Consider the following 15,566-nt stretch of genomic DNA (forward strand, 5'->3'; position numbering starts at 1 on the left):
AGCACATCTGTAGGCATTCTGTAATCTGTGGACCTTCCGAGTGTTGATGAAACACAGAAAATCTATCGGCATTGGATACAAAAGGCACCATACGGACTATTCTCCATGGGAGTTATGTCTCAAACTGTCTCCGCTTTGATCGTTCCCTGGAAGACCAGTTGCAGTTTGCGAAGCATACCATGAAGGCATTCTGTAATCAGTGGACCTGTAGAGTGTTGATGAAGCAAAGAAGTTGCATCGGGATTGAATACGACAGGCACCGTGCATACGTTTCCCTATGGGAGAAATGTCACAAACTATCTACGCTTTGTTCGTTCCTTGGAAGACCAATAGTAGTTGCCAAAGCACATCTGGAAGCATTCTGTAATCTGTTGACCTTTAGAGTGTTGATGAAACACAGAAATTGCATCGGGATTGAATAAAAAAGGCACCATGCGGACTTTTCTCCATGGGAGAAATGTATCAAACTGTCTATACTTTGATCGTTCCCTGGAAGACGAGTAGTAGTTTCCGAAGCACTTCTGGAGGCATTCTGTAATCCGTGGTCATTCAGAGTGATGATGAAGCACAGAGATTGCATCGGCATTGAATACAACAGGCCCCATGCGGACTTTTCTCCATGTGAGTAATGTCTCAAACTGTCTACGCTTTGATCGTTCCCTGGAAGACCAGTAGTAGGATCCGAAGCACATCTGGAGGCATTCTGTAATCCGTGGTCATTCAGAGTGATGATGAAGCACAGAGATTGCATCGGCATTGAATACAACAGGCACCATGCGGACTTTTCTCCATGTGAGTAATGTCAAACTGTCTACGCTTTGATCGTTCCCTGGAAGACCAGTAGTAGGATCCGAAGCACATCTGGAGGCATTCTGTAATCTGTGGACCTTCAGAGTGTGGATGAAACACAGATATTGCATCGGGACTGAATACAACAGGCACTATGCTGACTTTTCCCCATGGTAGTAATGTCTCAAAGTGTCTACGCTTTGTTCGTTCCCTGGAAGACAGTAGTAGTTTCCGAAACACATTTAGAGGCATTCTGTAATCTGTGGACTTTCAGAGTGTTGATGAAACACAGAAATTGCATCGGGATTGAATACGACAGGCACCATGCGGACTTTCCACTATGGGAGTAATGTCACAAACTGTCTACGCTTTGTTCGTTCCCTGGAAGACCAGTAGTAGTTGCCAAAGCACATCTGGAAGCATTCTGTAGTCTGTTGACCTTTAGAGTGTTGATGAAACACAGAAATTGCGTCGGGATCGAATAAAAAAAGCACCATGCCGCCTTTTTTCCATGGGATTAATGTCTCAAACTGTCTACAATTTGATCGTTTAGTGGAAAACGAGTAGTAGCTTGCGGAGCACACCCTGAGGCATTCCGTAATCTCTGGACCTTCAGAGTATTGATGAAACACAGAAATTGCATATGAATTGAATACAACAGGCACCATGCGGACTCTTCTCAATGGGACTAATGTCTACAACTGTCTAAGCTTTGATCATTACCTGGCCGACAATAGTTGTTTCTAAAGCACATCTGGAGGCGTTCTGTAGTATGTGGAACTTCAGATTGTTGTTGACACTTAGAAATGGCATCGGGATTGAATACAACAGGCACCATGCGGACTTCTCTCCATGGGAGTAATGCCTCAAACTGTCTACGCTTTAATCGTTCCCTGGAAGACCAGTAGTAGTTTCCGAAGCACATCTGGAGGCATTCTGTAATCCGTGGTCATTCAGAGTGATGATGAAGCACAGAGATTGCATCGGGATTGAATACAACAGGCACCATGCGCGCTTTTCTCCATGTCAGTAATGTCTCAAACTGTCTACGCTTTGTTCGTTTCCTGGAAGACCAGTAGTAGTTGCCGATGCAAATCTAGAGGCATTCTGTAATCTGTGGTCCTTCAGAGTGTTGATGAAACACAGATATTGCATCGGGAGTGAATACCACAGGCACTATGAGGACTTTTCACCATGGGAGTAATGTCTCAGAGTGTCTACGCTTTGTTCGTTCCCTGGAAGACAGTAGCAGTTTCCGAAGCACATCTAGAGGCATTCTGTAATCTGTGGTCCTTCAGAGTGTTGATGAAACAAAGAAATTGCATCGGGATTGAATACAACAGGCCCCATGCTTGCTTTTCTTTATGGGAGTATTGTCTCAAACTGTCTACGCTTTGATCCTTACCTGGTCGACAGTAGTAGTTTCAGAAGCACATCTGGTGGCATTCTGTAATCCGTGGTCATTCAGAGTGACGAGGAAACACAGACATTGCATCGGGATTAAATACAACATTCACCATGCGGACTTTTCTAGATGTGAATAATGTCTCAAACTGTCTACGCTTTGATCGTTCCCTTGTTAGACCAGTTGTAGTTTCCGCAGCACACCTCGAGGCACTCTGTAATCTGTGGACCTTCAGAGTGCTAATAAAAGTAAGAAATTGCATTGGGATTGACTACAACAGGCACCATGCGGACTTTTCTCCATGGGAGTAATGTCTTAAATTATCTACGATTTGATCGTTCACTGGAAGACCAGTCGTAGTTTCCGAAGCACACCTCGAGGCATTCTGTAATCTGTGGACCTTCAGAGTGTTGATGAAACAAAGAAATTGCATCGCGATTGAATACAACAGGCACAATGCGGACTTTTCTCCATACTAGTAATGTCTCAAACTGTCTACGCTTTGATCGTTCCCTGGAAGACCAGTAGTAGTTGCCGAAGCACATCTGGAGGCATTCAGTAATCTGTTGACCTTCAGAGTGTTGATGAAACACAGATATTGCATCGGGACTGAATACAACAGGCAGTATGCGGACTTTTCCCCATGGTAGTAATGTCTCAAAGTGTCTACGCTTTGTTCGTTCCCTGGAAGACAGTAGTAGTTTCCGAAGCACATCTAGATGCATTCTGTAATCTGTGGACCTTCAGAGTGTTGATGAAACACAGAAATAGCATCGGGATTGAATACAACCGGCCCCAATGCGGACTTTTCTCCATGGGTGTAATGTCTCAAACTGTCTAGGATTTGATAGTTCCCTGGAAGACCTGTAGTAGTTGCTGGACACATCTGGAGGCATTCTCTAATCTGTGGACCGTCAGAGTGTTGATGAAACACAGAAATTGCATTGCGATTGAATACAACAGGCCCAATGCGGGCTTTTCCCTATGGGAGTATTGTCTCAAACTGTCTACGCTTTGATCCTTACCTGGTCGACAATAGTAGTTTCTGAAGCACATCTGGAGGCATTCTGTAATCCGTGGTCATTCAGAGTGATGATGAAACACAGAGATTGCATCTGGATTGAATACAAGAGGAACCATGCGGACATTTCTGCATGGGAGTAATGTCTCAAACTGTCTACAATTTGATCGTTCCCTGGAAGACGAGTAGTAGTTTACGGAGCACACCTGGAGGCATTCTGTAATCTCTGGATGTTCAGAGTATTGATGAAACACAGAAATTGCATCTGGATTGAATACAACAGGCACCATAAGGACTCTTCTCCATGGGACTAATGTCTACAACTGCCTAAGCTTTGATCATTACCTGGCCGACTATAGTAGTTTCTGAAGCACATCTGGAGGCGTTCTGTAGTATGTGGAACTTCAGAGTGTTGTTGACACATAGAAATGGCATTGGGATTGAATACAACAGTCACCATGCGGACTTCTCTCCATGGGAGTAATGCCTCAAACTGTCTACGCTTTAATCGTTCCCTGGAAGACCAGTAGTAGTTTCCGAAGCACATCTTGAGGCATTCTGTAATCTGTGGTCATTCAGAGTGATGATGAAACACAGAGATTGCATCGGGATTGAATACAACAGGCACCATTCGCGCTTTTCTCCATGTCAATAATGTCTCAAACTGTTTACGCTTTGTTCATTTCCTGGAAGACCAGTAGAAGTTGCCGATGCAAATTTAGAGGCATTCTGTAATCTGTGGTCCTTCAGAGTGTTGATGAAACACAGAAATTGCATCGGGATTGAATACAACAGGACGTATGCTTGCTTTTCTTTATGGGAGTATTGTCTCAAACAGTCTACGCTTTGATCCTTACCTGGTCGACAATAGTAGTTTCAGAAGCACATCTGGTGGCATTCTGTAATCCGTGGTCAATCAGAGTGACGAGGAAACACAGACATTGCATCGGGATTAAATACAACATTCACCATGCGGACTTTTCTAGAAGTGAGTAATGTCTCAAACTGTCTAAGCTTTGATCGTTCCCTTGTTAGACCAGTTGTAGTTTCCGAAGCACACCTCGAGGCATTCTGTAATCTGTGGACCTTCAGAGTGCTGATGAAACTAAGAAATTGCATTGGGATTGACTGCAACAGGCACCATGCGGACTTTTCTCCATACTAGTAATGTCTCAATCTGTCTACGTTTTGATCGTTCCCTGGTAGACCAGTAGTAGTTTCCGAAGCATATCTGGAGACATTCTGTAATGTCTGGATCTTAAGAGTGTTGATGAAACACAGAAAATGCATCGGGACTGAATACAACAGGCACTATGCGGACTTTTTTCCATGGGAGTAATGTCTAAAACTGTCTACGCTTTGATCGATTCCTGGACCACCAGTAGTAGTTTCCGAAGCACATCTGTAGGCATTCTGTAATCTGTGGACCTTCCGAGTGTTGATGAAACACAGAAAATCTATCGGCATTGGATACAAAAGGCACCATACGGACTATTCTCCATGGGAGTTATGTCTCAAACTGTCTCCGCTTTGATCGTTCCCTGGAAGACCAGTTGCAGTTTGCGAAGCATACCATGAAGGCATTTTGTAATCAGTGGACCTGTAGAGTGTTGATGAAGCAAAGAAGTTGCATCGGGATTGAATACGACAGGCACCGTGCATACGTTTCCCTATGGGAGAAATGTCACAAACTATCTACGCTTTGTTCGTTCCTTGGAAGACCAGTAGTAGTTGCCAAAGCACATCTGGAAGCATTCTGTAATCTGTTGACCTTTAGAGTGTTGATGAAACACAGAAATTGCATCGGGATTGAATAAAAAAGGCACCATGCGGACTTTTCTCCATGGGAGAAATGTATCAAACTGTCTACACTTTGATCGTTCCCTGGAAGACGAGTAGTAGTTTCCGAAGCACTTCTGGAGGCATTCTGTAATCCGTGGTCATTCAGAGTGATGATGAAGCACAGAGATTGCATCGGCATTGAATACAACAGGCCCCATGCGGACTTTTCTCCATGTGAGTAATGTCAAACTGTCTACGCTTTGATCGTTCCCTGGAAGACCAGTAGTAGGATCCGAAGCACATCTGGAGGCATTCTGTAATCTGTGGACCTTCAGAGTGTGGATGAAACACAGATATTGCATCGGGACTGAATACAACAGGCACTATGCTGACTTTTCCCCATGGTAGTAATGTCTCAAAGTGTCTACGCTTTGTTCGTTCCCTGGAAGACAGTAGTAGTTTCCGAAACACATTTAGAGGCATTCTGTAATCTGTGGACTTTCAGAGTGTTGATGAAACACAGAAATTGCATCGGGATTGAATACGACAGGCACCATGCGGACTTTCCACTATGGGAGTAATGTCACAAACTGTCTACGCTTTGTTCGTTCCCTGGAAGACCAGTAGTAGTTGCCAAAGCACATCTGGAAGCATTCTGTAATCTGTTGACCTTTAGAGTGTTGATGAAACACAGAAATTGCGTCGGGATCGAATAAAAAAAGCACCATGCCGCCTTTTTTCCATGGGATTAATGTCTCAAACTGTCTACAATTTGATCGTTTAGTGGAAAACGAGTAGTAGCTTGCGGAGCACACCCTGAGGCATTCTGTAATCTCTGGACCTTCAGAGTATTGATGAAACACAGAAATTGCGTCTGAATTGAATACAACAGGCACCATGCGGACTCTTCTCAATGGGACTAATGTCTACAACTGTCTAAGCTTTGATCATTACCTGGCCGACAATAGTTGTTTCTAAAGCACATCTGGAGGCGTTCTGTAGTATGTGGAACTTCAGATTGTTGTTGACACTTAGAAATGGCATCGGGATTGAATACAACAGGCACCATGCAGACTTCTCTCCATGGGAGTAATGCCTCAAACTGTCTACGCTTTAATCGTTCCCTGGAAGACCAGTAGTAGTTTCCGAAGCACATCTGGAGGCATTCTGTAATCCGTGGTCATTCAGAGTGATGATGAAGCACAGAGATTGCATCGGGATTGAATACAACAGGCACCATGCGCGCTTTTCTCCATGTCAGTAATGTCTCAAACTGTCTACGCTTTGTTCGTTTCCTGGACGACCAGTAGTAGTTGCCGATGCAAATCTAGAGGCATTCTGTAATCTGTGGTCCTTCAGAGTGTTGATGAAACACAGATATTGCATCGGGAGTGAATACCACAGGCACTATGAGGACTTTTCACCATGGGAGTAATGTCTCAAAGTGTCTACGCTTTGTTCGTTCCCTGGAAGACAGTAGCAGTTTCCGAAGCACATCTAGAGGCATTCTGTAATCTGTGGTCCTTCAGAGTGTTGATGAAACAAAGAAATTGCATCGGGATTGAATACAACAGGCCCCATGCTTGCTTTTCTTTATGGGAGTATTGTCTCAAACTGTCTACGCTTTGATCCTTACCTGGTCGACAGTAGTAGTTTCAGAAGCACATCTGGTGGCATTCTGTAATCCGTGGTCATTCAGAGTGACGAGGAAACACAGACATTGCATCGGGATTAAATACAACATTCACCATGCGGACTTTTCTAGATGTGAATAATGTCTCAAACTGTCTACGCTTTGATCGTTCCCTTGTTAGACCAGTTGTAGTTTCCGCAGCACACCTCGAGGCACTCTGTAATCTGTGGACCTTCAGAGTGCTAATAAAAGTAAGAAATTGCATTGGGATTGACTACAACAGGCACCATGCGGACTTTTCTCCATGGGAGTAATGTCTTAAATTATCTACGATTTGATCGTTCACTGGAAGACCAGTTGTAGTTTCCGAAGCACACCTCGAGGCATTCTGTAATCTGTGGACCCTCAGAGTGTTGATGAAACAAAGAAATTGCATCGCGATTGAATACAACAGGCACAATGCGGACTTTTCTCCATACTAGTAATGTCTCAAACTGTCTACGCTTTGATCGTTCCCTGGAAGACCAGTAGTAGTTGCCGATGCACATCTGGAGGCATTCTGTAATCTGTTGACCTTCAGAGTGCTGATGAAACACAGATATTGCATCGGGACTGAATACAACAGGCACTATGCGGACTTTTCCCCATGGTAGTAATGTCTCAAAGTGTCTACGCTTTGTTCGTTCCCTGGAAGACAGTAGTAGTTTCCGAAGCACATCTAGAGGCATTCTGTAATCTGTGGACCTTCAGAGTGTTGATGAAACACAGAAATTGCATCGGGATTGAATACAACCGGCCCCAATGCGGACTTTTCTCCATGGGTGTAATGTCTCAAACTGTCTAGGATTTGATAGTTCCCTGGAAGACCAGTAGTAGTTGCTGGACACATCTGGAGGCATTCTCTAATCTGTGGACCGTCAGAGTGTTGATGAAACACAGAAATTGCATTGGGATTGAATAAAACAGGCCCCATGCGGGCTTTTCTCTATGGGAGGATTGTCTCAAACTGTCTACGCTTTGATCCTTACCTGGTCGACAATAGAAGTTTCTGAAGCACATCTGGAGGCATTCTGTAATCCGTGGTCATTCAGAGTGATGATGAAACACAGAGATTGCATCTGGATTGAATACAACAGGCACCATGCGGACATTTCTCCATGGGAGTAATGTCTTAAACTGTCTACACTTTGATCGTTCCCTGGAAGACGAGTAGTAGTTTACGGAGCACACCTGGAGGCATTCTGTAATCTCTGGATGTTCAGAGTATTGATGAAACACAGAAATTGCATCTGGATTGAATACAGCTGGCACCATGCTGACTCTTCTCCATGGGACTAATGTCTACAACTGCCTAAGCTTTGATCATTACCTGGCCGACTATAGTAGTTTCTGAAGCACATCTGGAGGCGTTCTGTAGTATGTGGAACTTCAGAGTGTTGTTGACACATAGAAATGGCATTGGGATTGAATACAACAGTCACCTTGCGGACTTCTCTCCATGGGAGTAATGCCTCAAACTGTCTACGCTTTAATCGTCACCTGGAAGACCAGTAGTAGTTTCCGAAGCACATCTGGAGGCATTCTGTAATCCGTGGTCATTCAGAGTGATGATGAAGCACAGAGATTGCATCGGGATTGAATACAACAGGCACCATTCGCGCTTTTCTCCATGTCAGTAATGTCTCAAACTGTCTACGCTTTGTTCGTTTCCTGGAAGACCAGTAGTAGTTGCCGATGCAAATCTAGAGGCATTCTGTAATCTGTGGTCCTTCAGAGTGTTGATGAAACACAGATATTGCATCGGGAGTGAATACAACAGGCACTATGCGGACTTTTCCCCATAGGGAGTAATGTCTCAAAGTGTCTACGCTTTTTCGTTCCCTGGAAGACAGTAGTAGTTTCCGAAGCACATCTAGAGGCATTCTGTAATCTGTGGACCTTCAGAGTGTTGATGAAACACAGAAATTGCATCGGGATTGAATACAACAGGACGTATGCTTGCTTTTCTTTATGGGAGTATTGTCTCAAACTGTCTACGCTTTGATCCTTACCTGGTCGACAATAGTAGTTTCAGAAGCACATCTGGTGGCATTCTGTAATCCGTGGTCATTCAGAGTGACGAGGAAACACAGACATTGCATCGGGATTAAATACAACATTCACCATGCGGACTTTTCTAGATGTGAGTAATGTCCCAAACTGTCTACGCTTTGATCGTTCCCTTGTTAGACAAGTTGTAGTTTCCGAAGCACACCTCGAGGCTTTCTGTAATCTGTGGACCTTCAGAGTGCTGATGAAACTAAGAAATTGCATTGGGATTGACTGCAACAGGCACCATGCGGACTTTTCTCCATACTAGTAATGTCTCAAACTGTCTACGTTTTGATCGTTCCCTGGTAGACCAGTAGTATTTTCCGAAGCACATCTGGAGGCATTCTGTAATGTCTGGATCTTACGAGTGTTGATGAAACACAGAAAATGCATCGGGACTGAATACAACAGGCACTATGCGGACTTTTTTCCATGGGAGTAATGTCTAAAACTGTCTACGCTTTGATCGATTCCTGGACAACCAGCAGTAGTTTCCGAAGCACATCTGTAGGCATTCTGTAATCTGTGGACCTTCCGAGTGTTGATGAAACACAGAAAATCCATCGGCATTGGATACAAAAGGCACCATACGGACTATTCTCCATGGGAGTTATGTCTCAAACTGTCTCCGCTTTGATCGTTCCCTGGAAGACCAGTTGCAGTTTCCGAAGCATACCATGGAGGCATTCTGTAATCTGTGGACCTTTAGAGTGTTGATGAAACAAAGAAGTTGCATCGGGATTGAATACGACAGGCACCATGCATACGTTTCACTATGGGAGAAATGTCACAAACTATCTACGATTTTTCGTTCCCTGGAAGACCAGTAGTAGTTGCCAAAGCACATCTAGAAGCATTCTGTAATCTGTTGACCTTTAGAGTGTTGATAAAACACAGAAATTGCATCGGGATTGAATAAAAAAGGCACCATGCGGACTTTTCTCCATGGGAGTAATGTCTCAAACTGTCTACGCTTTGATCGTTCCCTGGAAGACCAGTAGTAGTTTTCGAAGCACATCTGGAGGCGTTCTGTAATCCGTGGTCATTCAGAGTGATGATAAAGCACAGAGATTGCATCGGCATTGAATACAACAGGCACCATGCGGACTTGTCTCCATGTGAGTAATGTCTCAAACTGTCTTCGCTTTGATCGTTCCCTGGAAGACCAGTAGTAGTTGCCGAAGCACATCTAGAGGCATTCTGTAATCTGTGGACTTTCAGAGTGTTGATGAAACACAGATATTGCATCGGTACTGAATACAACAGGCACTATGCGGACTTTTCCCCTTGGTAGTAATTTCTCAAAGTGTCTACGCTTTGTTCGTTCCCTGGAAGACAGTAGTAGTTTCCGAAGCACATCTAGAGGCATTCTGTAATCTGTGGACCTTCAGAGTGATGATGAAACACAGAGATTGCATCTGGATTGAATACAACAGGCACCATGTGGACATTTCTCCATGGTAGTAATGTCTTAAACTGTCTACGATTTGATCGTTCACTGGAAGACCAGTTGTAGTTGCCAAAGCACATCTGGAAGCATTCTGTAATCTGTTGACCTTTAGAGTGTTGATGAAACACAGAGATTGCATCTGAATTGAATACAATAGGCACCATACGAACTCTTCTCAATGGGATTAATGTCTACAACTGTCTAAGCTTTGATCATTACCTGGCCGACAATAGTTGTTTCTGAAGCACATCTGGAGGCGTTCTGTAGTATGTGGAACTTCAGAGTGTTGTTGACACTTAAAAATGGCATAGGGATTGAATACAACAGGCCCCATGTCGACTTTTCTCCATGGGTGTAATGTCTCAAACTGTCTAGGGTTTGATAGTTCCCCGGAAGACCAGTAGTAGTTGCCGAACACATCTGGAGGCATTCTCTAATCTGTGGGCCGTCAGAGTGTTGATGAAACACAGAAATTGCATTGGGATTGAATACGACAGGCCCCATGCGGGCTTTTCTCTATGGGAGTATTGTCTCAAACTGTCTACGCTTTGATCCTTACCTGGTCGACAATAGTAGTTTCTGAAGCACATCTGGAGGCATTCTGTAATCCGTGGTCATTCAGTGTGATGATGAAGCACAGAGATTGCATCGGGATTGAATACAACAGGCACCATGTGCGCTTTTCTCCATGTCAGTAATGTCTCAAACTGTCTACGTTTTGTTCGTTTCCTGGAAGACCAGTAGTAGTTGCCGATGCAAATCTAGAGGCAATCTGTAATCTGTGGACCTTCAGAGTGTTGATGAAACACAGATATTGCATCGGGACTGAATACAACAGGCACTATGCGGTCTTTTCCCCATGGGAGTAATGTCTCAAAGTGTCTACGCTTTGTTCGTTCCCTGGAAGACAGTAGTAGTTTCCGAGGCACATCTGGAGGCATTCTGTAATCCGTGGTCATTCAGAGTGTTGATGAAACACAGAAATTGCATCGGGATTGAATACAACAGGCCCCATGCTTGCTTTTCTCCATGGGAGTAATGTCTTAAATTATCTACGATTTGATCGTTCACTGGAAGACCAGTTGTAGTTTCCGAAGCACACCTCGAGGCATTCTGTAATCTGTGGACCTTCAGAGTGTTGATGAAACAAAGAAATTGCATCGCGATTGAATACAACAGGCACAATGCGGACTTTTCTCCATACTAGTAATGTCTCAAACTGTCTACGCTTTGATCGTTCCCTGGAAGACCAGTAGTAGTTGCCGTACACATCTGGAGGCATTCTCTAATCTGTGGGCCGTCTGAGTGTTAGTGAAACACAGAAATTGCATTGGGATTGAATACGACAGGCCCTATGCGGGCTTTTCTCTATGGGAGTATTGTCTCAAACTGTCTACGCTTTGATCCTTACCTGGTCGACAATAGTAGTTTCTGAAGCACATCTGGAGGCATTCTGTAATCCGTGGTCATTCAGAGTGATAATGAAGCACAGAGATTGCATCGGCATTGAATACAACAGGCACCATGCGGACTTTTCTCCATGTGAGTAATGTCTCAAACTGTCTACGCTTTGATCGTTCCCTGGAAGACCAGTAGTAGTTGCCGAAGCACATCTGGAGGCATTCTGTAATCTGTTGACCTTCAGAGTGTTGATGAAACACAGATATTGCATTGGGACTGAATACAACAGGCACTATGCGGACTTTTCCCCATGGTAGTAATGTCTCAAAGTGTCTACGCTTTGTTCGTTCCCTGGAAGACAGTAGTAGTTTCCGAAGCACATCTCTAGGCATTCTGTAATCTGTGGACCTTCAGAGTGTTGATGAAACACAGAAATTGCATCGGGATTGAATACAACCGGCCCCAATGCGGACTTTTCTCCATGGGTGTAATGTCTCAAACTGTCTAGGATTTGATAGTTCCCTGGAAGACCAGTAGTAGTTGCTGGACACATCTGGAGGCATTCTCTAATCTGTGGACCGTCAGAGTGTTGATGAAACACAGAAATTGCATTGGGATTGAATAAAACAGGCCCCATGCGGGCTTTTCTCTATGGGAGGATTGTCTCAAACTGTCTACGCTTTGATCCTTACGTGGACGACAATAGAAGTTTCTGAAGCACATCTGGAGGCATTCTGTAATCCGTGGTCGTTCAGAGTGATGATGAAACACAGAGATTGCATCTGGATTGAATACAACAGGCACCATGCGGACATTTCTCCATGGGAGTAATGTCTTAAACTGTCTACACTTTGATCGTTCCCTGGAAGACGAGTAGTAGTTTACGGAGCACACCTGGAGGCATTCTGTAATCTCTGGATGTTCAGAGTATTGATGAAACACAGAAATTGCATCTGGATTGAATACAACTGGCACCATGCGGACTCTTCTCCATGGGACTAATGTCTACAACTGCCTAAGCTTTGATCATTACCTGGCCGACTATAGTAGTTTCTGAAGCACATCTGGAGGCGTTCTGTAGTATGTGGAACTTCAGAGTGTTGTTGACACATAGAAATGGCATTGGGATTGAATACAACAGTCACCTTGCGGACTTCTCTCCATGGGAGTAATGCCTCAAACTGTCTACGCTTTAATCGTTCCCTGGAAGACCAGTAGTAGTTTCCGAAGCACATCTGGAGGCATTCTGTAATCCGTGGTCATTCAGAGTGATGATGAAGCACAGAGATTGCATCGGGATTGAATACAACAGGCACCATTCGCGCTTTTCTCCATGTCAGTAATGTCTCAAACTGTCTACGCTTTGTTCGTTTCCTGGAAGACCAGTAGTAGTTGCCGATGCAAATCTAGAGGCATTCTGTAATCTGTGGTCCTTCAGAGTGTTGATGAAACACAGATATTGCATCGGGAGTGAATACAACAGGCACTATGCGGACTTTTCCCCATAGGGAGTAATGTCTCAAAGTGTCTACGCTCTGTTCGTTCCCTGGAAGACAGTAGCAGTTTCCGAAGCACATCTAGAGGCATTCTGTAATCTGTGGACCTTCAGAGTGTTGATGAAACACAGAAATTGCATCGGGATTGAATACAACAGGACGTATGCTTGCTTTTCTTTATGGGAGTATTGTCTCAAACTGTCTACGCTTTGATCCTTACCTGGTCGACAATAGTAGTTTCAGAAGCACATCTGGTGGCATTCTGTAATCCGTGGTCATTCAGAGTGACGAGGAAACACAGACATTGCATCGGGATTAAATACAACATTCACCATGCGGACTTTTCTAGATGTGAGTAATGTCCCAAACTGTCTACGCTTTGATCGTTCCCTTGTTAGACAAGTTGTAGTTTCCGAAGCACACCCCGAGGCATTCTGTAATCTGTGGACCTTCAGAGTGCTGATGAAACTAAGAAATTGCATTGGGATTGACTGCAACAGGCACCATGCGGACTTTTCTCCATACTAGTAATGTCTCAAACTGTCTACGTTTTGATCGTTCCCTGGTAGACCAGTAGTATTTTCCGAAGCACATCTGGAGGCATTCTGTAATGTCTGGATCTTACGAGTGTTGATGAAACACAGAAAATGCATCGGGACTGAATACAACAGGCACTATGCGGACTTTTTTCCATGGGAGTAATGTCTAAAACTGTCTACGCTTTGATCGATTCCTGGACAACCAGCAGTAGTTTCCGAAGCACATCTGTAGGCATTCTGTAATCTGTGGACCTTCCGAGTGTTGATGAAACACAGAAAATCCATCGGCATTGGATACAAAAGGCACCTTACGGACTATTCTCCATGGGAGTTATGTCTCAAACTGTCTCCGCTTTGATCGTTCCCTGGAAGACCAGTTGCAGTTTCCGAAGCATACCATGGAGGCATTCTGTAATCTGTGGACCTTTAGAGTGTTGATGAAACAAAGAAGTTGCATCGGGATTGAATACGACAGGCACCATGCATACGTTTCACTATGGGAGAAATGTCACAAACTATCTACGCTTTGTTCGTTCCCTGGAAGACAAGTAGTAGTTGCCAAAGCACATCTAGAAGCATTCTGTAATCTGTTGACCTTTAGAGTGTTGATAAAACACAGAAATTGCATCGGGATTGAATAAAAAAGGCACCATGTGGACTTTTCTCCATGGGAGTAATGTCTCAAACTGTCTACGCTTTGATCGTTCCCTGGAAGACCAATAGTAGTTTCCGAAGCACATCTGGAGGCGTTCTGTAATCCGTGGTCATTCAGAGTGATGATAAAGCACAGAGATTGCATCGGCATTGAATACAACAGGCACCATGCGGACTTGTCTCCATGTGAGTAATGTCTCAAACTGTCTACGCTTTGATCGTTCCCTGGAAGACCAGTAGTAGTTGCCGAAGCACATCTAGAGGCATTCTGTAATCTGTGGACTTTCAGAGTGTTGATGAAACACAGATATTGCATCGGTACTGAATACAACAGGCACTATGCGGACTTTTCCCCTTGGTAGTAATTTCTCAAAGTGTCTACGCTTTGTTCGTTCCCTGGAAGACAGTAGTAGTTTCCGAAGCACATCTAGAGGCATTCTGTAATCTGTGGACCTTCAGAGTGATGATGAAACACAGAGATTGCATCTGGATTGAATACAACAGGCACCATGTGGACATTTCTCCATGGTAGTAATGTCTTAAACTGTCTACGATTTGATCGTTCACTGGAAGACCAGTTGTAGTTGCCAAAGCACATCTGGAAGCATTCTGTAATCTGTTGACCTTTAGAGTGTTGATGAAACACAGAAATTGCATCTGAATTGAATACAATAGGCACCATACGAACTCTTCTCAATGGGATTAATGTCTACAACTGTCTAAGCTTTGATCATTACCTGGCCGACAATAGTTGTTTCTGAAGCACATCTGGAGCCGTTCTGTAGTATGTGGAACTTCAGAGTGTTGTTGACACTTAAAAATGGCATCGGGATTGAATACAACAGGCCCCATGTCGACTTTTCTCCATGGGTGTAATGTCTCAAACTGTCTAGGGTTTGATAGTTCCCTGGAAGACCAGTAGTAGTTGCCGAACACATCTGGAGGCATTCTCTAATCTGTGGGCCGTCAGAGTGTTGATGAAACACAGGAATTGCATTGGGATTGAATACGACAGGCCCCATGCGGGCTTTTCTCTATGGGAGTATTGTCTCAAACTGTCTACGCTTTGATCCTTACCTGGTCGACAATAGTAGTTTCTGAAGCACATCTGGAGGCATTTGTAATCCGTGGTCATTCAGTGTGATGATGAAGCACAGAGATTGCATCGGGATTGAATACAACAGGCACCATGTGCGCTTTTCTCCATGTCAGTAATGTCTCAAACTGTCTACGTTTTGTTCGTTTCCTGGAAGACCAGTAGTAGTTGCCGATGCAAATCTAGAGGCAATCTGTAATCTGTGGACC

This window comes from Schistocerca gregaria, chromosome 7 (genome assembly GCF_023897955.1).
Source record: "Schistocerca gregaria isolate iqSchGreg1 chromosome 7, iqSchGreg1.2, whole genome shotgun sequence".
Classification (NCBI taxonomy): domain Eukaryota; kingdom Metazoa; phylum Arthropoda; class Insecta; order Orthoptera; family Acrididae; genus Schistocerca; species Schistocerca gregaria.